This window comes from Thamnophis sirtalis, unplaced genomic scaffold, assembly GCF_051295495.1.
Source record: "Thamnophis sirtalis isolate CommonGarterSnake01/CBP01778 unplaced genomic scaffold, rThaSir2_p1.2 scaffold_15, whole genome shotgun sequence".
NCBI lineage: Eukaryota > Metazoa > Chordata > Lepidosauria > Squamata > Natricidae > Thamnophis > Thamnophis sirtalis.
In genome coordinates this window covers 26,356,753-26,382,229 of record NW_028261395.1, presented here as the reverse complement: position 1 = coordinate 26,382,229, position 25,477 = coordinate 26,356,753, and the positions used below count along the sequence as shown (strand labels likewise).

General features: G+C 41.9%; 1 non-coding gene and 1 pseudogene across 1 annotated transcript; both read left to right on the top strand.

The window, feature by feature from the left end:
* Positions 1-5,410: 5,410 nt before the first annotated feature.
* Positions 5,411-9,361, top strand: LOC106539425 (plasma membrane calcium-transporting ATPase 1 pseudogene; annotated as a pseudogene).
* A 10,787-nt stretch (positions 9,362-20,148) lies between these two features.
* TRNAS-UGA (transfer RNA serine (anticodon UGA)) lies at positions 20,149-20,230 on the top strand. The gene has a single exon. It is a non-coding gene; the product is annotated as a tRNA-Ser (tRNA).
* The last annotated feature ends 5,247 nt before the right edge of the window (positions 20,231-25,477 follow it).

The window sequence follows — 25,477 nt, the reverse complement described above, 5'->3', positions numbered from 1 at the left end:
GGTCATGAACCACACAAAAACGAAAATGTATGTTTCTTATCAAGACATAAATCTGGATGGCAATTTAATAGAAATGTTATTGAACAGATTAGGGCCTTCATATATCAGAACTGTTTCCTATGCCACAGTAACATTGGTTAATTATTGGCCATCAAATCTGGGTTCACACTTAATGACCACATAGATCAGGGGTGTCAAACTCGCGACGTCACGATGTCATCACGTGACATATCGGGACTTTTCCCCCCTTCGCCAAACTGGGCGTGGCTAGCGCATGATGCATCTGGCCCGCGGGCTGCGAGTTTGACAGCCCTGACATAGATGGACCTTTTCTTTTTATAAGACGGCCAATTTTTAGTTTTTTCAATCTACCCAATGAGGAAAGAACAGTGGTACCTTTAAAATCCAGGCTGCAATAGGACTCTGTGTACATTTATCAGGGAAGGGGGCTACCCTTTTTGGTTGCACTAATGTGGATGCCATCAAGAGTCAGAGTTCATGAGAATGTGACTATTCGCGATGGTCTCATTGGCTGCTGGTAGCATTCCAATTCAACGTCTCTTCCTGTTGTAACTGCCACTTTGAACAGTTACTGGCCAATGTGAAAAAATATCTTTCCGGACTTTGGAGCTAGGCCAAAGCAATGCTGGGACAATTGGAATAGGATTATTTTGGGATTGAGGAACATGAACAGGATTGAAGCCAAAATGCAGGTTAGAACTATACAATTCACATTCAACTGTACTATTTTTGCTCCACTATCCAAAATATTTTTGCAAAGCAGACTAACCACCAGTGGTTTTTATTATTCAGACATGTGGAATAATTTCTATACTGTGAAAACATTAAGTGCCTTCCATCACGTTCTTCCTCTGTCTTACGGGGCCTATCATCCTTTCGAACCAAGATTGTTTAACATATTTAACATTTCTTCATTCCCAGCCTCTAGCTAAATTTATTCCAATATCTGGCCTCCCCTTTTCAAAATGCCAAGTGTTTGACAAGAAAGGGATTGAAAGAATGGGGAGGATTGCGGCTTAAAAGGAACACCTTTCTAAATATCACAAACCTTTATCTGACAGTGTGGGCCTATCTTTGTAAAAATGTTATTGATATGAAATTAAGAAAAAAACTTCATATGCTAAATTCTTACCTGGCAACCAGCTGTTAAAACCAGTGGAACCTTTCCAGCCCAAAAAAACGTGTGTGTGTGTGTGTGTGTGTGTGTGTGTGTGTGTAATATTGCTTTTAAACTCAGGAAACTTGTGAGGCATGGAATCGAAGCAACTTGCTCCCTGAATGTGAGTGACGAAACACTTTTACCCTTAAAGGTGGTTTGATTTGCCCCAAAATGTGAACCACCACATTTCAGGCAAAGCAAAAAACATTTATTAAGGGGAGGCCAAATCCAGGGTAAATAAACAAATTAGTATCCTGTTTAGTAATAGGGTAAATAAACAAATAATACATATATTTGATATATGTGATGCATCCAAAGGTAACAAATCAAATGAGACACATCAATTAGAAGTGAGAATTAAACAATAGAAAATATTGATCCCATTTATAACATTCCACAAGTCGTGGCACATTTATGGGTGGTGTCACCTTCTTTCCCAGTCAAGTCTGCATTTTTCTTAATATACTTGCAAGTGTGTTCAAGGACCTCCAGAATATATTCTCTATTGTTTAGTAACTAAAAAGGCTATTTTTGCACATAAAAAATAAAACAAAAAGAAATAGCTTTGACTAAAAACATGATCCCCTGACCTTCAGGAGACATGGATGACATGCTAAAATATTAGTATCACCTTTATTTAAAAGCTAATAACAAAGCCTAAAAGTCCAGGTAACAGTGACAATTATTTTTTTCACTTTAAATTAGATTGCTCTTTAAAAAAAAAAAGAGGCCTCTGAATCACAAACAGTCACATGACATTCAGATTTATATAAGTGAGAATGATTACTTCCAGGTCAAAACATTTCAGTTTTTAATTCCTACACATCATATTGCTATAAAGCCATGTAAGTAGGTGTTCGCTCCTCTTCTTGCTTTCTAGTTTAAACACTTTTTTTAAGGATTAATCAAGGATCACTGGCTATTTTTCTCCTTAACTGCAGACCATAATTACACAGACATTGGAGGGATTCTTTGGCTGTGGTATCTAAGCTCCTTGAATTTTAAAGTGATAATACAAAATGTGTGTATTATTTTCTCAACACTCATAGTTGTTAAGATAAATAGGTTTGTATTAGCAGAAATGGAGCCATTTTTCTATAGAAAAAAATGCAGGAAATGTTTAAAATGTGAATAAAAATGTAACTACCGGTATATAGCTTGAGATGATTTTTTTCATGTAAAGGTTTTGAGATGTATCATATGATAGCCAAATTTTTTAAAATCCATGCATTTATCCCTCACCAGTAAAAATTCAGTAACAGAACATAAATAGCTATTGATTGCCTTTTCACAATCAAATTTTTAATTTTATCACTTTGCTATACTTTTAACCAAATAAAGATGGTGTTGATATGCTGAGCCTGAGCAATTTCTAACTGCTGGGAAATGTAATTCAGCAACCTTAGAGGACAACAGGATCTGCATCTTGGAGATGAATTTTGGAGAAGGCAACATCTGGTGATTCTCTCTGGACTGTAGGCCTACAATAGGCTGATCCATAAACTAACTAAACATAGTTTAGCCTAGCAAATTATGCAAGTTAGCCCATGTAATTAATTTAAGTAAACTGTGCAAACTCAACATTTGTGAGAAGATATACCCACAGGTAATAAATGGGAAAGAAATTAATCCTAATCATCAAAATAAAACAGCTAGATCTGATTAATGATTCTTAATGGTACTACTATAACCGAATTACAGCCATTACCTAATTTGGGAATGAACAACGGAAGCAATTGCTCCTATTATAGAACTCCACAAAAGAAGTATCTGGTTTTTCTTAATAGACATGGAAAGTTTAGATAATTCCTTCCACGACTTTAAGATGTCCCCCCCCCCCCCCTTAAGAGAAAGCTCTTAATTAATGGTTTGGCCATATTACTACAAGGGTATGCTAATTTATCTGAAATTAATTTAATTTGTAGAAGTTAATTTCTCTCCTATTTTTCCTTTGTTACTGTTCTGATTTTCCTGCTTTCCCTTCAAGAGGTTTTCTTTCTGCTTTCCCTTGAAAATGCTACATCTTTGAGATGAAAGTGCCCTCTACTGCCTGATCCCTGTTCAGGTAAGCCAATGATCAAATTACCTATAGTTAAAGCATTGTCATATTTTTTCTTCCAGTTGTGTTTATAGAAATATAGTGCATGGCAATTTTCATAAAACAAAGTTATAACAATATTCATGGAGTATCCCAGTCAGAAAGGGGTTATTTGTTGCTTAGTATTTAGGAGGTTGTGATTGTAAACTGTAGTTTCCCATAATGTAAATCCAGCTAATTGGGGTTTATTCAGTAAACCATGGAGCAATAAATCATCCCTCACTGTGTTACTGGAATGCAGTTAATTAACATCTCAATAGTCTTCATGTCTCTTGGTACTTTTTAATCTAAGTCTGTTATGGAGCCACACTTTGAAGTTCCTTTACTGAAGAATAGTAGCTCTGAGACCAGTAATGAAATATGTTGTGACTTCCTCTGGATTTAATTTTGATGCTTAGCTAATATGAAAGTATGCAGGAGGTTGAATGTTTGTACAACTTGAACAGGCCCCTTTTCTGCATGCAATCAACCATGTGTGTGGGGACTAACTTGAGTGAGGCTAATACTGTATCTTCCATAGGATGAAACCCAATTTTCCTCCTCTGTGAGTTCACAGGAACTTGAGAGTCATCTTCAAGAGGTTAAAACCCACACATGCCACATATAGGTTAATCTGCTGAAATAGTGTATGCAACTGACATAGTAATAACAGCATACAGTGCAGTGGTGGGTTTCAAATTTTTTTAGAACCTCTTCTGTAGATGTGGCCTCCTTTGTGGGAGTGGCTTGCCAGCCATGTGACTGGGTGGGAGTAGCTTTCCAGCCTTGTGACTGAGTGGGAGTGGCTTGGCAGTCATGTGACTGGGTGGGCGTGGCCAATTTGTAAAATGTGGTGAAACTCACTTAATAACGCTCTTGCTTAGCAACCAACATGTTGGCTCATAAACTCTGGCATTTGAAGCACGCAAGTCTTAAAGCTGTCAAGTTACAAGACCCTTGCACCCCGAACCCTTTAGAAAAAAATCCCCAGGGGTGTTCAAACTTGACAGCTTTAAGACTTGTGGACTTCAACTCCCAGAATTCCTCCTCTCGCTCTTCATCTTGATGATGTGCAGACGGACAGGGGAGGGAGCTGGAACTGGTTCTAAATGGCACTGTAGATTTGTGGAACTTTTCTATAGAAGAGGTTAGAACTGGCAGGAACCCACCTCTGATACAGTGGTACCTCGGTTCTCGGTCCTATGTTTGGTCTTATTGGTCCGATTGCTAAAAGCACATTTGGGTTGCAGGTTTATATGTAAGACAGATTTCTGTTTATTTTTGTACACATGGGAAGTGATCTTGTAATAGTGCAGTTGTACACCTATCAATACAGGTATAAATCCTACTGATCTCAGCAAGGTGTATTCCTAAGTAGAATTGTGTCACATTATAAGTCCCACCAAATGAAGTTGGAATGATTTCAAATTAAACTACACAAAATCAAACATCCTAGCTCGTTATATATAGGGGGAATAAAGTACAGAGTGAAACTCCACCTATTCGGTGATATCATAATATCACCAGATAGCCTCCTATAGCTCTTCAGAATGTGTGGATCCTGACTGCCAAAATTGTCTGTCTATTATGGTTAATTTATTTTATTGCACTTTCCTAGTATAAATAGAATGTGGATAAAGGGTCTCATCCAGAGGTGGGTTGCTGCCATTTCAGTCCAGTTTAGCTGAACCAAAAGTGGCAGCGGCAGGAGGCTCCACCCACCCATCTGGATGCTACTGCGCATGCACAGAAGCATTGTGTGCGTGCATGAGCGCACACACGAGCGAACTGGTAGTAAACCTACCACTGGTCTCCTCCCTCCCTCTTCTCCAGGACCCAGTGCATTTTTTTTTCAAATTAAAAAAGAATGAGAAATCCCCAAGCACAATTTTATGACATGCCATGGCCTTTGAGTCTCAAGTACAAATATAGATGCTTTTCCACCTTGTTAGTTACAATTGTACTAGTAAAAATTACTTCAATAGTTCAAAAAAAAAATTATCCTGTTGCTCTGATTAAAAAAAAAAAAACTTTCCTCTATAAATACCGGTAGTGCTTTTACATAAATGCAAGGAACATGTTTCCAAGCTTCAAGTTATAAATGCTATTAACTTTCTCTGTGTTACCCTTGTAAATTTCAGGAAGGCACAGTGATGGTGACCCCAGCCCGCAGTACGTTAGCTGACTTCAATATCACCACCTCAGAGCTGAAAAGTCTGATGCAATTTCGAAAGAAAGAAGCTGTGGACAAAATAAGAGAATTATATGGCGATATTTTTGAAATCTGTAATCGTCTGAAAACATCTCCTATAAATGGGATATCTTCATCAGAAGTAGAGCTTAGGAAATCTGTGTTTGGAAAGAACTTTATACCCCCTAAACAGCCCCTAACATTCCTTGAACTTATATGGGAAGCATTGCAGGATATGACATTATGTATCTTGGAAATTGCAGCCCTGGTATCATTGGGACTATCATTTTACCATCCTTCGGGGGTAAATCTTGCAGTATGTCGTTTGGACGAAGTTCAAGCAGAAGAAGATGAAGGCAACACCGAATGGATTGAAGGAGCTGCTATTCTTCTATCAGTTGTTTGTGTGGTGATGGTAACAGCTTTCAATGACTGGAGCAAGGAAAAACAGTTCAGGGGGCTGCAGCGTCGCATTGAAAAGGAGCAAAAAGTTACTGTCGTCAGGAGTGGGGACATAACGGAGATCCCAGTCATTGACTTAGTGGTTGGGGATATCATGCAAATCAAATACGGGGATCTTCTACCAGTTGATGGCTTGTTGATCCAAGGCTACGATTTGAAACTCGATGAAAGCTCCCTTACCGGGGAATCTGATCAAGTCAAGAAGAATTTAAGACAGGATCCTATGTTGCTGTCAGGTACCCATGTGATGGAGGGCTCTGGAAAAATGGTTGTTACAGCTGTTGGTATTCACTCACAAACTGGCATTATCCTCACTTTACTTGGAGTTGGAGCAGATGAGAAACCAAAAGAGACCACCAAGAATGCTTCCTCTAAGAGCAAAGAAGGGAAAAAAGTTGAAGAGAAGGAAACGGAGGAACAGGAGGAGAGCCCAAAACCCACTGGGCACAAAAAAGAAAAATCTGTCCTCCAGGGAAAACTTACCAGATTAGCCGTGCAAATTGGCAAAGCTGGGCTGGCAATGTCTATAATCACCGTCACTGTTCTTATAGCCTCTTTTCTCATTCGAACATTTGTGATAGAGAAGCGCATTTGGGTTGTTGAGTGTACGCCTGTGTATATACAATATATGGTAAAATTCTTTATCATTGGCGTGACAATTTTGGTTGTAGCCGTGCCTGAGGGCCTCCCACTTGCAGTAACCATCTCCCTTGCCTACTCTGTGAAGCAAATGATGAAAGATAATAATTTGGTCCGGCATCTGGATGCCTGCGAAACTATGGGCAACGCAACAGCCATTTGCTCAGATAAAACCGGGACCCTAACAATGAACAGAATGACAGTGGTTCAGATTTTTATTGGGGGTAAACATTATAAAATTGTTCCTGCCCCTGTTTTACTTCATCCAACTTTGTTGGCTCATCTGCTGAAGGGTGTTTGTGTTAACTCTTCTTATACGTCCAAGATCCTGAATCCTGAAGTCGAAGGAGGCCTGCCCCGTCATATTGGCAATAAAACTGAATGTGCTTTACTGGGCTTGCTTTTAGAATTAAATCTGGATTATGAGGCCATGAGGACTAAGATCCCAGAAGAAGCATTGTATAAAGTGTATACCTTCAATTCTGACAGGAAATCTATGAGCACGGTTTTGAAAAATGCTGCTGGTGGTTATCAGCTCTTCAGCAAAGGTGCATCTGAAATACTTCTTCAAAAATGCACCAAAATATTGAACTCTTCTGCAGAGCGTGAACCTTTTTCCAGAAAGGATAGGGAAAATGTGATTAAAAATGTGATTGCCCCGATGGCGTCTGAGGGACTCCGAACCATCTGTATTGCTTTCAGAGATTTTCCAGGTGGCTCTGATTCAACTGAACCACAATGGGACGAAGAGAGCACTATTATTAAGGATTTAACCTGCATTGCAATTGTGGGCATTGAAGATCCAGTAAGACCCGAAGTTCCAGAGGCAATCAGGAAGTGTCAGAATGCTGGCATCGTTGTCCGTATGGTCACTGGGGACAATATTAACACAGCGCGGGCAATTGCAGCCAAATGTGGGATTCTGCAACCCGGGGAGACCTTTCTGTGTTTAGAGGGGAGTGAGTTTAATAGATTAATTCGTAATCAGAATGGGGAGATCAGACAAGAGTTGATAGACAAGATCTGGCCTACCCTAGCCGTGCTTGCAAGATCCTCTCCAGCTGATAAGTATAACTTGGTGGAAGGGATCATCAACAGCAACATCACTGAACAAAGACAAGTGGTAGCAGTCACTGGGGATGGTACTAATGACGGGCCAGCATTAAAAAAGGCTGATGTTGGCTTTGCCATGGGAATTGCTGGAACAGATGTAGCTAAGGAAGCTTCTGATATTATTCTTACTGATGACAATTTTTCGAGTATTGTCAAAGCAGTGATGTGGGGTAGAAATGTGTATGATAGCATTTCCAAATTTCTTCAGTTTCAACTGACAGTCAATGTAGTAGCTGTGATCATTGCTTTTTCGGGGGCTTGCATCACCCAGAATTCCCCTCTGAAGGCAGTTCAGATGTTGTGGGTAAATCTCATTATGGATACCTTTGCTTCTCTGGCTTTAGCCACAGAAAAGCCAACCGAAGCGTTGCTGAAACGGAAGCCTTACGGTAGAAATAAGCCACTCATCTCCCGTATAATGATGAAAAATATTTTCTTACATGCCATTTATCAGCTTATAGTGATCTTTTCACTACTGTTTGTAGGAGAAAGATTTTTTGATATTGACAATGGACGAGCCTCAACATTGCAGTCCGCACCCAACCAACATTACACTATTATATTTAACACATTTGTAATGATGCAAATTTGTAATGAAATCAATGCACGAAAAATTCATGGAGAACGGAATGTTTTTTCAGGAATATTCACAAATTACATTTTTTGTGGTGTCACTCTAGGAACCTTGATTGTACAAATTATAATTGTTGAGGTTGGAGGGAAGCCCTTTAGTTGCACACCACTTACCGTAGAGCAATGGCTGTGGTCCCTCTTTTTTGGCCTGGGGTCCTTGGTATGGGGACAAGTCATCATTAGTATTCCGACCAGATATATGTGGTTCCTAAAAGAAGTTGGACAACAGCCACTCAAAGAGGAGGAGGTAATAGGAGAAGAAGTAACTGAAGTGATTGACTTTGGCGAACAAGAACTGCGTCACAGCCAAATTTTGTGGTGCAGGGGCTTAAGCAGAATACAGGCTCAGTGCAGAGTAGTAAATGCCTTTCGTTATCCTGCATATAAAAGTCCACACTCGGCAATGAGCAGTAAAACTATCTGACCAGACACTCAAACAGATTCTGAAATGGTGGTTTGATTCTTGGTGAATGTTGATTTCAAGAGTAACGTGCACATTAGCTCCCATAAGAAATGGACGGGGAATGGGGCTTCACAGCAGTTGGTGAAGGAGACACACTTTTGAAGCTATCTAGCAAAATAGAAGTTTCTGGTCTGAACTTAATTCCAAGTAGGTGGGAGAAAGCATAAGAAATCAATAGAGCAATACAATTAATACTCCCTTTATGTAGGGGTCTAATCATTATGTTAGCAGACTTATCCTGGATTTTGAGACATTAATTTCTTTTTGCAGAAAAGATGCCTTCAGAGAAAAGAGGAGTGATGAAGCCAAAAGGCCATGTCTTTAATTTTTTATATTTATATATTTATTAATTGAAAGGTGATATTCTTGTAAATGATAGATGTCAAACAGTGCATATAACAGCATTGATCTTTGCTCCTGTTTATGCCTATAATTTGTGTCAATTGACGGAGTCGCCTGAGGCCCTTAATTTGGGCCACCTTCCCAAGTACCTTCCTTCTTTCCTAAGGCTGCAGGCTGTGAATCTAAGGAAGCAGGGTAGATGTGGTTCCAAGCAGGCTGAATGTACTTTTATTTTGTTGTTGGCAGTTCCTTATGAGCAAAAAGTATATGAGCAAAAATAAAAATGCTTCAAACTATTTTTGTGTTGGTTGGTTAATTAACAGAATCAGAAAAACCAAAATAGTCATTTTTACAAAAAGAGGACACACCTATAAATTAGTGATGTAATCATCTTTGCGAACCTATGTATTATGGATAATTTTTCCTTTAATAATATCTTCCAGAAATATATAGATCAGGGGTGTCAAACTCAAAATCTGTGGGCCAGACCTTGCTCACGTGTTTAGATCTGGCTTGCGGGGCTGCCCTGGAAACACCAAATGTGTGGCCTGCAGTGCCTCTGCCAGCAAAAACAGAGCTTGAGAGGGACACATGCCGGGGGGGGGGGGGGAGCTCCGTTTTTGCTGGCAGAGGGCTGCATACCATCACGGCCAAAAACGGGAGTGGGGGGAGGGCGTACACAGTGTTGCGTACCAATAAACAAACCCACAGTTCACTGCCTTTTCTCAATTCTGCTTACTGTATTTTTCGGAGTATAAGACGCACTTTTTCCCCTCAAAAAAGAGGCTGAAAATCTGGGTGCGTCTTATACACTGTACAGCATTTTTTGTCTCCTGAAACCCCTCCCCCTTCACCAAAATGGTTGTGCATAGCCTTTAGGAGCCTTGCAGAATGGTCCTGGAGGCTGGGGAGGGCAGAAATGAGCGAAAAATGAGCTGTTTTTTTGCTCAATTTTGCTCCCAGCCCCCAGGAGCACTCTATAAGCCTCGTAAAGGTTATGCATGCCCTTTTTTAAAAAAGGGGCCCATTTTTGCAATAAAGTGTGAACCCATTGCCAAGCATCAGAATTTTAATCACATGACTATGGGGGTTGATGCAATGGTCGTTAAGTGTGAAAAACAGTCCTATATAACTTTTGTAGTGATATTGTAATTTTGAACAGAGACTAAATGAGTGGTTGTAAATTGAAATTCCCTGTACAGGTATTCGTCAACTTATGAACACAATTGAGCCCAAAATCTATGTTGCTAAGTGAGAAATTTGTAAAATTTGGCCCATTTTGCAACTTTTCTTGCCACATTTGTTAAGTGAATTACTGCAGTTGTTAAATGAGTAACACGGTTGTTAAGTAAATCTGGTTTCCCCATTAACCTTGCTTATCAGAAGGTCACAAAAGCGGATGTTGCAACTGTCATAAATGTGAAACAGTTGTCAAAAGCATCCAAATATAAATCATGTGATCATGGGAATTCTGCAACATTCTTAAATGTGAAAAATTGTTGTAACTGTTGTAACTCCCAACAGTCATTAAATGAATTGTTGTAATTCAAGGACTACCTATATAGCTAAATTTCCAGCATTGCAAGCTTTCGAGAAATTTGCCTGCACTGTTGACAAAGACCTCCTGATGGCACTGTGACACTGAATAATAATGAACTTTTAAAAGCCAACTCATTTCTGTCATACAACATTACTGGAAGAACACAACATGTAATGATCTTAATTATCATTTTATATCACGTCCTTATACATCTTTAAACAAAATACAATCTTTAAAATTAATAGAATTACATGTTGGTTTACAAGAAAGAAATGATAATAACCTACAGGGACATTTTTAGTTGTCTCCAAGCTCAGCAGGCAATTTAGTTTTTCTTAAAAGTAAACTTTGTGTGTTGTATAATGGTCACAAAATGTATTTTAGAACTTGTATTTGGCTGATGTCATCCAAATTCGGAAGCTCAGCAATATCAGATGTGGTTACCTCTAACATTCTAAGTCAGGGGTGGGTAACTATGGCAACTTTACGACCTGTGGACTTCAACTCCCAGAATTCCACTGGTTGTAAAGTTATCCAGAGTTGCCCACTTCTCTTCTAAATGGTGCAGGCTAGATGAGAAGCCAAAAAGGAGGCGGGGAGGTGATAATAAGCATTCTCTAGGAAGTTCACGTGTGTCCAAAGTAGGATAGTTTGAGCTGGTCAAATGACAACTCTGGATTAATTTGTTTGATGATCCATAAGTTTGTTTTCTTGGCTGTCCACTGTATTTTTAGAAGTCTTTCCCAACATCAATGTTCAAAAATATCAATATTCTTTCTATCTTCAAAATCCAACTTTCATTTCATAGATGTCACGGGTAATACCATGGTTTACAAGATTCTCATCTTTGTAGATGTAGACACGTCATGCCATCTGAATATTTTTCCAATGTTTTCATGGCAACTGTAGTAAATGTTAATATTGAGACATTACATTGAGATAATATTGAGAAACAGTTTGATCTTTAAGACAGTAGGCTAGATACTGATGGAAAAAATGTCCTTTTGGATTCAGTTCCAAGTGGGGAGAAAGACCCTGGAAACATGGAGGCTGCTTGGAAAGATGGTTTTAATGGTGGACAGGATCACATGCCTTGAAGATGATGGTTGAAGAAAAACAGGGCAGAGATGCTGAGAGTTCCCCGGTTTTACGCACTCTCTGGGCCTTTGAATTTTGTATTCTGATTGATTGTCAGACTCCCATGGGGCCATGTAGGGACAACTTGGTTGAGCCTTGCTGGGTGATGTAATCTTCCCAGGAGCCATGTGGTGAGTTCTGTTGCTAGATGGGTAGAGGGCTAATCCTACCTTTGTTGGATCTTGAGTGAGGACATTTGTCTATGAATAGACCTAGCTACCTCCTTATCTCTTAAGTGGGGACATCTGTAGTGGGCTATTGAGGATGGTGGAGGCAATTAAGAGTGAGTCTGCTTCAGTGGTGGGTTTCTGCTGGTTCGCACCGGCTCGGGAGAACCAGTTGGTGAAATTTACCATTCCAGTGAGAGGTTCGACCAGTGGACCCGGAAGTAACTTCTGGAACGCCTGCCCTGGCCCTGTCACTCGCTTGCCCTGGCCGTCCCGTCGCAGCTCGCTCACTCCCCCGCCCATCCGCACTAAACTAGCCCAGCCGCCACTCACTGATTGGCTGGAGTCCAGACAATCAGTGAGCGGGCTGGAGGCAATCCGTTTAAAAGCGTGGCGCCAGAGTCTTTCTCATTCCCGAGCAGCTGTCACATTGCACTTGCTGATTGGTCCTCCCTTCGCTTCGCTTCGCTTCGCTTCGCCTTCCAGCAGCTTGCTGCTTCCCTCAGGTAAGCAACTAAGCGCGAGGGGGGGGCAGGGGCGGGAGGCTAGCTTACACCAGCTCACGGCTGGTAGAATACCTTGCTGGTAGAATACCTGGAAATGGTTACAGTATAAATTATTGCTGGTAAAATACCTTGAAAATGTTATAGTATAAATTATTGTGTGCGGAATACTTAATGGTTTTTAAGGGTTTTTTTATTTATAGAATATCTTTTTTTTAAAAATTATTTTTAGGGATTTTTTATTTTTTAATTGTTTATAAAATATATTTACTACAAGAAATGTTATTCCTTTTTGCAAATGTTTTCTTTGTGATGCAATATGTTGCTTTTAAGTGTTCAGACCAGGTTTATGTGTCTCAAAGTGGCTGCTTTTCTATGGGCAGGCCAGGTTAGTGCAAGGCAGCTTTGCCAGATTTAGTGTGTTTCACCCTGGTTGTTTAGATAATTCTGAGGTGGTTGATGGTTCTGTGAGCTTCCTGGCACTGTCCTTTATAATTTCCCACAATGCCTTGATGGTTTTTATTCCAGTGGCTTTGTCTTTCCTGTCCTTAGGGTTAGGGGAAAAAACTGGTTTCATTTGCAGTCTTGGGGGGGGGGGGGATTCTTATTTTTCGGTGTTTTCCTGGCATTGTCATAGTTTGTGTGGGTGTGTAATGTCCCGCAGTTATCTACACATTAATAATGATCAAGAACTAATAATATTTCCTTATACATTTTAGTGACCTTTCCTTACATAATTGGTGTTTTGTTTCATACTTTTGGATTTCTGTTTCTGTTAGTTAGCAATTGCTAAAACAAATCCCACGTGAAAAAGTATTCAAAACCTTCTTGATTTTAGTTGTCAATTTATTCATTCCTGCACATTGTAATATTTATTCATTTTCATAACTCTGTTTTTCCACTGTTGTGCAAACACAATTCCAGCAGCTGCTAACATGTGTAAAATTAAATATATATTGTACTCTCTTTCAAATAGCCAACAAAATATTTCTGGTTTTAATTCCATATCTTGCTTTACCATTGCTTCTAACCACTAACTTCTGAATAGCTACTTGGACTGACTTAAGTACTGAATCTAATTCATATATTCCTGTTTTTTGGAACTGAGAACTAAATTTCAGAAAAAGGAAATCTGTATTGCTCTGGGAATCTACCTATGACATTCATTCTTGAACTAACTTTTTGGATGAAAGACTATATCTTTCATGTTTGTTTATATCTTTCCTGTTTCTCATCCTTCCTGAAAAGACTGTATATTGTTGGTTGAAAGCAGAGGTCCCTTCTGTTACCTGTAGTCCTCAGCTTACAACCACAATTGAGTCCAATATTGTTTTGTTTCTTTTGCAGTTAGTATTATTTATTTTTGTACTTATTTTAATCTTATTGTAGTTCATCCATTGGGGCAAAGAATTCAGTGACATTGTATTGGCTACTCCCATCCAGTCACATGACTGGCAAGCCACTCCCACCCGGTCACATGGCCAGCAAGCCACTCCCACCCGGTCACATGGCCAGCAACCCACTCCCACCCGGTCACATGGCCAGCAAGTCACTCCCACAAAGCAGGCCACACCCACAGAGTAGGTTCCAAAAATTTTTGAAACCCACCTACTTCCTGTCTTTAAAAACCATGGTTTTCCATTTCTCCTCCAGGGAAATATTATATTCTGCCTTTTTAATATTTCTAGAATATTTCATTCTTCTAGGAGAGGAGTGGGTGCTAACTTCGTACAATACCAGGAGACTGTGTGTCTTGTCTTAGCCAAGAAAACCAGCTGAGGGATCTTGAGTTGTTTATAAAAAATAATAAAGGCAGTAAATAAATAAATGCTCCTTTACTGACAATAGTTGAACTTAAAAGGTGGAGAATTACTTCAGTATCTTCAGTGTCCGTTCCTATACCTATTGTCATTAGCTATACCTGTTTATCAGTGGTGGGTTCCAGGTCCCGTTGCAACCAGTATGCTGCAACAGAGCCCATCGTCCACCACGTGAACATGCGCAGCACACACAGAGCGCGCGAATGTGAACTTACCGCCTGCAACGCTCCAGCTGCTCAGTGGGGCGTTGCACAGGCACCGTACACTCCGGGCATGTGCGTGAAAGCCCCGACAATTCAAATAGCAGTAAGGAGAGCAGGCGGCCGGATGGGTCCTCCGGAGCACCCTAATGGAACGGTACCTGGTGCTCCCAGCAGGCACCCAGCACTGCTGTTTATATTGAATCCTAGTTTTATTTTTTTTCTTGTCTTGACTTTTATCACTTGCAGATCCTTAACATTTTGGCTATGAGAGTAATCATCAGCACAGATTATCCTTTGCCAGCCTGAAGCAGGACAACAATGAAATTTTCTGGGATTCCCATTTTTCTAAGCACCTTCCACTGCTCAACAAGATTAACACAATCAAAGGTCTTTCTGTAATCAAGCACTCATTGAGCACTTTGGGATATTCTTTGACTTTTTCAATTATCCAGCATACATCAGCAATAACGTTTTATGTTCATCAAAGATCAAGTTTGGCAGTTTCACAAGAACAGATGCTTCCAAACATCTGTGTTTACTTTTCTGATTCTAATGGACTATAAATCTATCAGCCTCAGTAATTTCAGTTAACCATTTTTGTTTCTTTGAGAAATACAGTATCTGCATTAGGCCACCCAATATTTTAGGAGAGTTACAAACTTACAGTAAATGCTTGGGATTATTCAATTGTTAAATGCTGCTGTAGATTAAGGTGACCAGACGTCCCGCTTTTGGTGGGACAGTCACGATTTTTCAAAATTTGTCCCATGTCCCTTGGCATGTTCAAAAAGTCCCGATTTTCCAAAAGAAAGAAAAGACGCTGAATCATCAATTTTTAAAAGGACGCCGTTAAAAAAAAGTTTTTATTTCTCTGAAGTGTTGTTTCCGATGTGGCCTTTAGAGGGCAGTGGTTTCCCTCCCTCCGCTCGGCTCGCTTGAAGCGCACGACAAGGGATGAGGCTCTCTCCCCTCTGGTGCGTGCGCGTGCCGACACGCAATGTTTTTGCGACAGCCATCTGGTGGCCTCAGGCAGCGGGGGGGGGGGGGCTTTCCGGCAGCGGCAACACAGCGAGGAGGAGGCTCGGTTCCGGGCCAAGCGGCTCAGCTGTCAGAAGTTGTTGGGTTTTTTTGCCCGCTTCTCTCGGGCGCCGCTCTCCCTGCAGCCATGCCTTGCAAGCCGCCGCTAGCAACCTGGTCCAGATGAGCCGAGGGGAGGCAGGCGGGGATCCGGTTGGGAGAGGCTGGCGATGGGGGTGGCTTTTGAAAGGGTTGGGGGCGTTGGGGGAAGGCAATCGGGGGAAGGCTTTTTTTTTTTACAGCTCAGGCGCTCCGAGCCCCCCCCCCCCATCAATGGTGTCCCACTTTGCCCATCTTAAAATCTGGTCACTTTACTGTAGATTGTTTTATTTGCATGGGCAATGCAGCATTAGTAATTTGAGTTCATCTTTCTTACAATACTCTCTAACAGTTTCTAAAGCATGACTTAGCTTGAACTGACTTCAGAAAAATCAAACTGTGTTTTCAAATATAATACTAAATCTAATTTTAAGCCATGGTTTGTTGAATAAACCATGTTCATTAAACTTCATGGACCACATTTGCAATATAGCAGGACAGATTTGAGCATTCCCTCTTATCACTGTGATAACAACAAATAAGAGTTATGATCTAGATATGTAGCATCTCCAGGTCTTAACCTAGCTATAGTAACAGCCACCCAACAGAAAATACCGATAATGGAAGTCAAAAGCTGTAAAGAGGTCCAGCACAAAGATGCAATTTTGGTCGTCCGCAGAATTTTTTTTATATTGCACTAAATCAGGGGTCCTCAAACTACGGCCCCTGGGCCAGATACGTGCAATGAATGTTTATGTTGCTGCATATCCCCCGGGGTATTTGTGTGGATCGGAGGGGGGGGAGAGTATTTCCGACTTTGGGTCTGCTTCAGCCTCCTGGTGCGGGGCTTTGGGTGAAGGTTGGAGGGAAGTGCCACTGATGGCAAAGAGCTGGAGGGCCTTGTTCCAGTAGGACTGCATCATGGCCTGGAACTGGCTGACCATCTCAGCCGGCTGAGCCTCCAGGTGCCGGTACCTGGCCTTGCAGTCCCGCATGACTTCTCTCTGCTTGGAAAGCCTATGCTCGTAGTCCTCATTGAGGTGCTTCTGCTGAGCCTCCTTTTCCATAAGATCCAATTTGAACTGAGCCAGCTGTTTTGCCAACTTTCTCATGGTGGCTGCTTAGCTCCAACAACTGCTTCCTGTTGGGGCTCTAAGGAACCTGGGCAGGCAGGCAAGGAGTGGCTGGGAGGGGAGGGGCGAGTAGAGGCTAGCGAGGTGCCCCTTGACATGACATCAAGTTGGCCATTCCCAGTCAGTCACATGACCACTTAGTCACGCCCACCCAGCTGGTTATTAGGCAGATCATATCAGTGGTCCACGGGATTTAAAATTATGAATTTAGTGGTCCCTGAGGTCCAAAAATTGATGACGCCTGATTCATACTGTCCTCAGTTTTCTGTGGGTAAATAACTTGTTCTGAATTCACAAAATTTATCCATATTAATATGCTACTTTAAAATCAACTCTGAGTATCTGTTTACTAAGAAAATGTGCTATGAGCTTCTACTGCAAGCAAAGTGACTTCTGGATCAGTCACTCATTGGTCAGTTAGTTCACTGGTCCATAACTCACAATGGGCTAGCGCTTTTGCAATGTACAGCATGTACTGATCTCATCAACTTTCAAACATGCTTTTCTATTTCAACAGTTTTTAAAGCCTTCTACAATCAACAACTATTACCTTTTTTCCAGATTTTTTTTTCTATAATTACCTGTTTGGATGCTTTTCCCCTGAACTGTCAAAAAGAGAAATTGGACTGAATGCATAGTTGGTCTCACACTGAAAGCTAGCATTAATGTTTCTAGTTAGAAAATTAAAATCTGGCAAGTAATAAGAGGATAGTTGCAAAATAAATATGCCGTTAGAAAGAGTGGAAAAATGCCTTTTCATCCCTAAAACATTAGAAACCCTTTGAGTGGTAAAGTCTATAATAAAGGAGTTATACAAATGTGTCAATATTTTCCCACAAGAAGATGACCATGCTAGGAAATGGGCTTAAAATGATGAGTCAAGCATGCATATAATTTTCTAATATAAAGTCCTTTGAAACATGGGCATTTTAACAGGAATAATTCCGTTTCCTCAGATTGTAAACAACATTGTCCTCATTTTTCCAAGTAACTACATTTAATTTTAATCTTTTTCAGACAGTGAAATCCTACAAAAGCATTTGTCCACTTAAATTATTCCCATGATTAGTATGTGAGCTAATAGATATTATGTTTCCCATCAGAGATCCTACCATGTGATGTAAACATGGAGAAATAATGTAATATTATCTCTGGATTGAGAGCGATGATTAATACACATGGAGACCATTTATTTGTGAAGAGAATTTAAGGATGTTTAAGAAATGTGAAATAATTTTAACAAATAAAAATGAGTTTGACTATGGCATCTGATTCAATGAAGTCATTTTCCCAGTCTGAGTGGGGAAATAGTCTATCACTTAAGTGAGAAAATAGGATACAAACTCAGATTATCAATATGAGATGCCACTAGTTTATGGGTTTATTCGTACAAGAAGCTTAATTAAGAATGAACTGTTTTCAAAAATCTGCACAATGTATTGTATCGTAAACTATATGGGTTTCCGGGGGATGCTAAAACTACGTCAAGTTTAGCATCATAGTGCATGTAGAACAAGGGTCTCAAACTGAAGGCTCAGGGGCCGGTTCTGGCCTGTGGGGTGCTTAGAAGCATCAGGTCTGCAAATGATCTGGGATAGTGTGTTACAGAGCAAGGGTCTCCAACTTTGGCAACTTTAAGCCTGGTGGACTTCAACTCCCAGAATTCCCCAGCTATTACAGAGTCCTCAACTTAAAAGCATTCATCTAGGGACTGTAGGAAGTTAGCACCCATCCCTCTCCTAGAAGAATGAAATATTCTGGGAAATATTGAAAAGGCAGAATATTATATTTCCCTGGATACAAAATGGAGAAATGTGTTTTTAGGCAGGAAACAGACTCACTCTTAATAGCCCTCACATTTTTGATGGGCCATTAAAAACCCTGAGCTGGTCTACTCTACATAACAAAGGTATGATTAGCCTGCAACAGAAACTCACCACATGGTATCTGGGAACTCGACCAAGCTTGGTACTCAAAAGACACAGAACTTACAAAGCTAGCTAAGCCCCCCCCCCTGGTAATCTGACAACCAATCAGAATACATTTCTGATTGAACAGGAAACAGAGATGTTGGGCTGAACAGATAGTATAAAAAACTCAGGAACTCTCAGCACACCCCTTCCCCTCCCTCTTTTCTTCTTCACTCAACAACTTACAGCATGTGACCCCCTTTTCTGTTCAGGAGCTCAAGCCATGTGGTCCTGTCCACCATTAAGCCATCATTCCAAGCAACCTCCATGCTTCCAGTGTCTTTTTCCCCACTTGGAACTGAATCAAGAAGGACATTTCTTCCAATAGGATTCTTCCAAGTTTAAACAGCTCTGAAAAAAAACTGACTTACAACTCACCCAGGCCCAGCATTGCCACAGTCCCGTGATCAAAACTCAGGCAACTGACAACTGGCATGTATTCACACTAGTTGCAGCATCCATGCGATTACAACCTTCTCGGGGAGCTTCTAACCAGCAAAGCCAATGGAGAAAACCAGATTCACTTAATTGCGGTGATTTGTTTAACGGCCATGGCAAAAAAATGGTTGTAAAATCGAGCACAACTCAACTGAACAACAGCCTTGTTTAGCAACAGAAATCCTGGCTCCAATTATGGTCATAAGCCTGAAGGCAACTGATTCCCTACCTCCTCCATGTGTTGGGATGGGGGTCTTCTTGGCAACTTTTAACCCTGATGGACTTCAACTCCCAGAGTTCCCCAGCCAGCCCCAGGCTTAAAGTTGCCAAGATTGGAGACCCCTGTGTTGGGAGGAGGGGTACCTGATCCCTAATTTGACCCTATGATGATGATGATGATGATGATGATGGGCAGAGTCTGAGCTGGGCATTCAAATGTGCCCCTTGGAAGCCATGGTTTGCATTGGGCTTTGCAACAACATGCTAATGCCATCACGGTCAAGGCCTCCAACACAAAAAAGGACTCCCATAAAAAAAACAACACTTCTTTCATTGCATTTCGGAAACCTAAGATTGCTTTGGGGAAGTGCACTTTAGGCCAGGGGTCTCCAACCGTGGCAACTTTAAGACTTGTGAACTTCAACTCCCAGAATTCACCAACCAGCTTTGCTGGCTGAGGAATTCTGGGAGTTGAAGTCCACAAGTCTTAAAGTAGCCAAGTTCTTAGGCCACTGGAGGGGGGGGGATGCATTTACAAGCACGCAAGCCGAGATCCCGGACTTGTTTGCTGAACCATGCATTTTGAAGGAAATGGAGGAAACCGCAAACGACCGCGACGATGTAACAAGCCGAGCGGCTCCGGGGAGCTCTTTACACAAAAGCAGTTTCCTCCCCGAGGGTCAGCCCGCCTCGGATCTCAATTGGACCAGGCGGAGACTTCCTGTTTTCTGATTGGTCAGCTCTGGTGTGACTGACGGATAGGTCTCGCTAAATGCTCTTGCTAGGAAGCTACTCCCGTGCAGCAGCGATGGCCGAGTGGTTAAGGCGTTGGACTTGAAATCCAATGGGGTCTCCCCGCGCAGGTTCGAACCCTGCTCGCTGCGGTATGCGGGCTTCGTTTTTTTTTCTAAGCGTAAATTCAAATATATGATTAGACTCAAACGCTTCGCTCGCTCAGGCTCCAAAGGGTTCCTTTCGTGCCCTTGTACGCCGGCGCTTAAAGTTTAAAAAGTAGAGGGCCGTACGCGCACGTGCGCGGTATCCTATAAACCTGCGCCTATGGACTTTGCCTTTTTTCTGAAGAATCTTTCCTTCAGTGGACGAAGCCGCCTCTTGCAGGGCAAGGTTCTGTGGGGTGGGCATTACACGAGGGCAGCAATAGATGGGGGCATCTTTCAATATTCTCTTGAGAAAAGAACCCACCGCCTTTGGCACTCAGAATTCTTCCTCCGGAAAAATGGGACACACACATATACACACATATGTACACACATACACACATATATACACACATATACATATATACATACACACACACGCTCATACACACACACACACACACACACACACACACACACACATATATATATATATATATACGCATACATATATACATATATACACACATATACACACACATACACACAAACAAACAAACAAACAAACAAAGACAGCCCTGCTCCAGATAGTTTATATTCGAAGTATGGGACGTTTGGTCCACTATAACTGGATAGCACCGTAAAATGTCCATCTCTAGCCAAACATTTTATGGAAAGTATGGACACCTTCAAAAATCTTCACAGGGAAGAGCAGCAAAATATTTTTTTTCCTCTCTGTTCAAGCAGATCATGTGGTCCTGCCAGTGTAATTATCGAACCTGCCTTTGAGTTCCTTCTGAGATAGTTGGCTTTCTAATGTATGCTTTCTTCTCAGTTGTACTTCTAATCATCTTTCTTCAGAAGAATGATGGAAAAACAGTACCAGAAGAGACCAAAGCCAGCTAAGTGCTTTCCAGCTGTATCCCCCAATTCTGCTTCATGACAATTACATGTGTTACATAGACATATCTGGAAAGATTTCATTGCCTAAGATTGGTTTCTTTGGTCCAAGATTTTGTTCCCACAATGACCAAGCAGCAGCCTGTAATATCTCTCATCTATACATGCAGAAGTCCCCTTCCATTTGCTTTCTTTTTCTGTTAATTTACTACAACCCATGATGTTTTATTTCTTTGTTTATTTGAATTAATTGAATTGGTGTCCTTCTTTCTGCTTCCTCGGTTACCAAGGTGACTTTCAGCAATAAAAGAAAATCTATCATCTATATCTATCTATCTATCTATCTATCTATCTATCTATCTATCTATCTATCTATCTATCTATCTATCTATCTAACTAATCTATCTATGGTTGTGTGTGTTTCAGCATAATTCTGGAACGCCTCAAGCAATTTCAACCAAACTTGGTACATAGATACTTACTCTCTGGAAAAAAAAATACTGTGCGGGATAAGACATCCCTAACACTCCTCGGGATATGTGTTCTGTTAAGATAAAGCCTGTTGTGCCTTAAAATGGCTTCTACCGCATTGCCTTAAAATGGCTTCAATTGTACAATGCTGTGGAATTGCCATGGTAACAGCTTCATAGTAATCCCATAAGGAGACTCCCTCTGCTAGGGGGAAAAAATCCAACATTAGAAATTGTGGCAACCTTCATGGAAGGAGATTTGGGATAAATAAATACCCGGGCAGTGCCTGGTTATCAACTAGTAATATATAAATTTTAAAAAACAGTAACTGAAATTAAACACAAGTTAACAATACTTGATGGAAAAGATGTGGTTTTATATCATTTTCCTAAAGTTTGGGAGATATATAAAACTCCAAGGGAGCACATTCCATAGCCTGGAAGCCACACTAGAAAAGGTGCTTTCCCAGAGATCAGATAACTCAAGCTTCAGGCATGGGGCAGGGCGGGGCAGGGAGTGTTATCTGAGGTCTTTTCCTGCTAAAGTAGTTAAGCAGGTTCATTGCAGGGGATATCTAAGTCTCAAGGTGGTGTAACTTTCTGTCTGGTAAATCTAATGATGAATCTAGGTGTTGTAGTGGACTATCGTTTATGAGCCAGCAGTACAGGGGTGGGTTTCAACCGGTTCGCGGCGGTCCCTGCGAACCGGTTGGTCAGCGAACCCGGAAGTAAGTAACTTCCGGGAACGGCGAAGGGTACGCCCGCCCGCCCGCGGTCCTTACCCAGTTTTGATGAGTTCTGCGCTTCCACGCATGCGCAGGATGCATACAGCGCCTGCGCGATCCTCCAGGAGCAGCTGGAGCGTCGCGCATACCCTAGTACGCATGAGTGCATTGCGCGCGTGCATGAGGACGCCGCCGGCCCCGTTCCAACCGAACCGGTTGGAACGGGGCGAGAAACCCGCCCCTGCAGCAGTATGACTTACTACTATTGAGCAGGAGCAAGATCCCGCTCAATAGTAGTAACTGTGAGAGGGATCTTGGAATCCTAGTGGACAACCATTTGAATATGAGCCAGCAGTGTGCAGCAGCTGCCAAAAAAAGCCAACACAATTCTAGGCTGCATAAACAGAGGGATAGAATCAAGATCACACGAAGTGTTAATACTACTTTATAATGCCTTGGTAAGGCTACACTTGGAATACTGCATCCAGTTTTGGTTGCCCCGATGTAAAAAAGATGTGGAGACTCTAGAAAGAGTGCAGAGAAAAGCAACCAAAATGATTAGGGGACTGGAGGCTAAAACATATGAAGAACAGTTGCAGGAACTGGGTATGCCTAGTTTAATGAAAAGAAGGACTAGGGGAGACATGATAGCAGTGTTCCAATATTTCAGAGGTTGCCACAAAGAAGAGGGAGTCAAGCTATTCTCCAAAGCACCTGAGGGCAGGACAAGAAGCAATGGGTAGAAACTAATCAAGGAGAGGAACAACTTAAAACTGAGGAGAAATTTCCTGACAGTTAGAACAATTAATCAGTGGAACAGCTTGCCTCCAGAATTTGTGAATGCCCCAACACTGGAAGTCTTTAAGAAGATGTTGGATAGCCATTTGTCTGAAACGGTATATAGGGTTTCCTGCCTAGGCAGGGGGTTGGACTAGAAGACCTCCAAGGTTCCTTCCAACTCTGCTATTGTATTGTACGCTGGCTCTGCCCAAAAAGCCTATGCAATCCTGGGCTGCATCAACAGACAACATGTGATAATATTGAGGTCATACTTGGAACACTGTGTCCAGTTCTGGTCACCAAGATACCAAAAACTATACGCTAAGATCCTAGAAAATGTGCAGAAAAGAGCAGCAAACATGATAAATGTTCAGGAGGCTAAATCAACTGAGGGAGCTAGGTCAGTCTAGTCCAGCGATGGCAAACCTTTTTTAGCTCGTGCCATAAGCGGGGGGAGTGCAGGGGGTTCGTGTGCAGGTGTGCCACACCCATAATGCAATGCACGACCCCCCCCAGCGTGCATGCGCACATGACAGGCGCACCCCCCATTTTTGCTTTTTTTGCCCTCCCCAGGCTCCAGAGGCTTTATAGGAGCCTGGGGAGGGCAAAAAGAGCCTCCGCACCCCTCCCAGAGGCCCTCCGGAGGCTTGAGGAGCTATCATGAAGCCTCCAGAGCGCAAAAAACCAACCCTATGGGCAAACTGGAAGTTCGGGAACAGATTTCCAGTTTGCTCATAGGGCCAGTTTAAGCTCTCCAGGGCATTCAGGGGCCTTCCAGAGGCTTCCCTGAAGGCTCCAGAGGAACTCGGGTGGGGGGGGGGCAGGGGAGACAGTTTTTGCCCTCCACAGGCTCTTATAAAGACTCTGGAGCCTGGGGAGGGCGAAAAATGGCCTAAAAAAAAGGCTAAAGTCAGCTGGCCAGCGCTTGTATGCACGCTGGCCAGCTGACAGGGCAATGCTTCACGTGCCCTGACAAATGGCTTCACGTGCCACCTGTGGCACGCATGCCATAGGTTCGCCATCCTAGGGCTAGTCTATTGAAAAGGATCAGGAGGTACATAATAACTGTGTTCCAGTACTTGAGGGGCTGTAATAGAGAACAGAGGATTCTCTAAAGCACTAGAGGGCAGGAAAAGAAATAATGTGTGGAAACTTATTAAAGAATCCATCTTTGAGGAGGATGGGTGGTTCGGAAATATGAAATATAAATAAACTAGCCGATAACCCGGCGTTGCTCGGGTATTTATTTATAGGGGGGAAATATCCAGACCAAACATAATTTCCAATGTTGGATTTTCCCCCTTACCAGAGGGAGCCCCCTTGTGGAGTACTGTGAAGCTGTTACCATGGCAACTCCACTGTACAGTAGAAGCTATTTTACGGCAGTGCAGTGGAAGCCATTTTAAGGCACAACAGGCTGTATCGTAACAGAACACACACCCCGAGGGGTGTTAGGGGTGTCTTACCCCCACAGTATTTGTTTCCAGAGTGTAAGCCATCTGTGTACCAAGTTTGGTTGAAATTGCTCGAGGCGTTCCAGAGTTATGCTGGAACACACACACACACAGACATAAAGACACACACAGCCATTTTTATGTCAATAGAATAAAGAGAGATCAAACTTAGAAGTAAGGAGAAATTTCCTGACAGAAGAGCAATTAATTAATGAAATAGTTTGCTTCCCAGAGTTGTGGGTGTTGCATCATTGGAGATTTTCAAAAATAGACTGGGGTGGTATAATATCTCCTGCCTTGAGCAGGGGGTTGGGCAGGAAGACCTTCCAGCCCTATGATTCTATTCTGTCCAGAGGATTGTTGGTAGTCAGTGCAAATGAGACACAGAAGCGCTTCCTTTTGTGCCAATCAGCAACCTACTTGCTATTTTTTTTGCCCAGATGCGCCTTCTGGAGGCTTCTCAAGAGAAGCCCCCACCCCCCACAATGCATTGCAGAAAGCAAGGTTAACTGCAACAAAAGGCATAAGGAACTGTTGCTAAGCTCAGGTACTTCAGGAAGTGCCAGCGTTGGTTCACTCTCCATAATTGAGGAAAGACATGCATTGTCATAGCTGTCACTTGCAGATCCTGTGATAGCTCCCCATTATAAAAAGGTGTCCCAAGTGGTGAGTGCGCTTCTTTGGTTAAACACAACCCCATCCAAAGCAAAACTCATCTCATGCCCTGCTTATTGGGAATTAATTGCAGTGTATATGACTTCATCGTTCCTATTACGGAGATTTAAAAAGCCCTGAGATTCTACAAAGTAGCTTGCTTTTGTTGGAAGAAATATTCTTCTGGGTTCAGTTCCAAGTGGGGAGAAAGTCACTGGAAACATAGTGGCTGTTTGGAAAGATGGTTTGATGGTGGACAGGATCACTTGG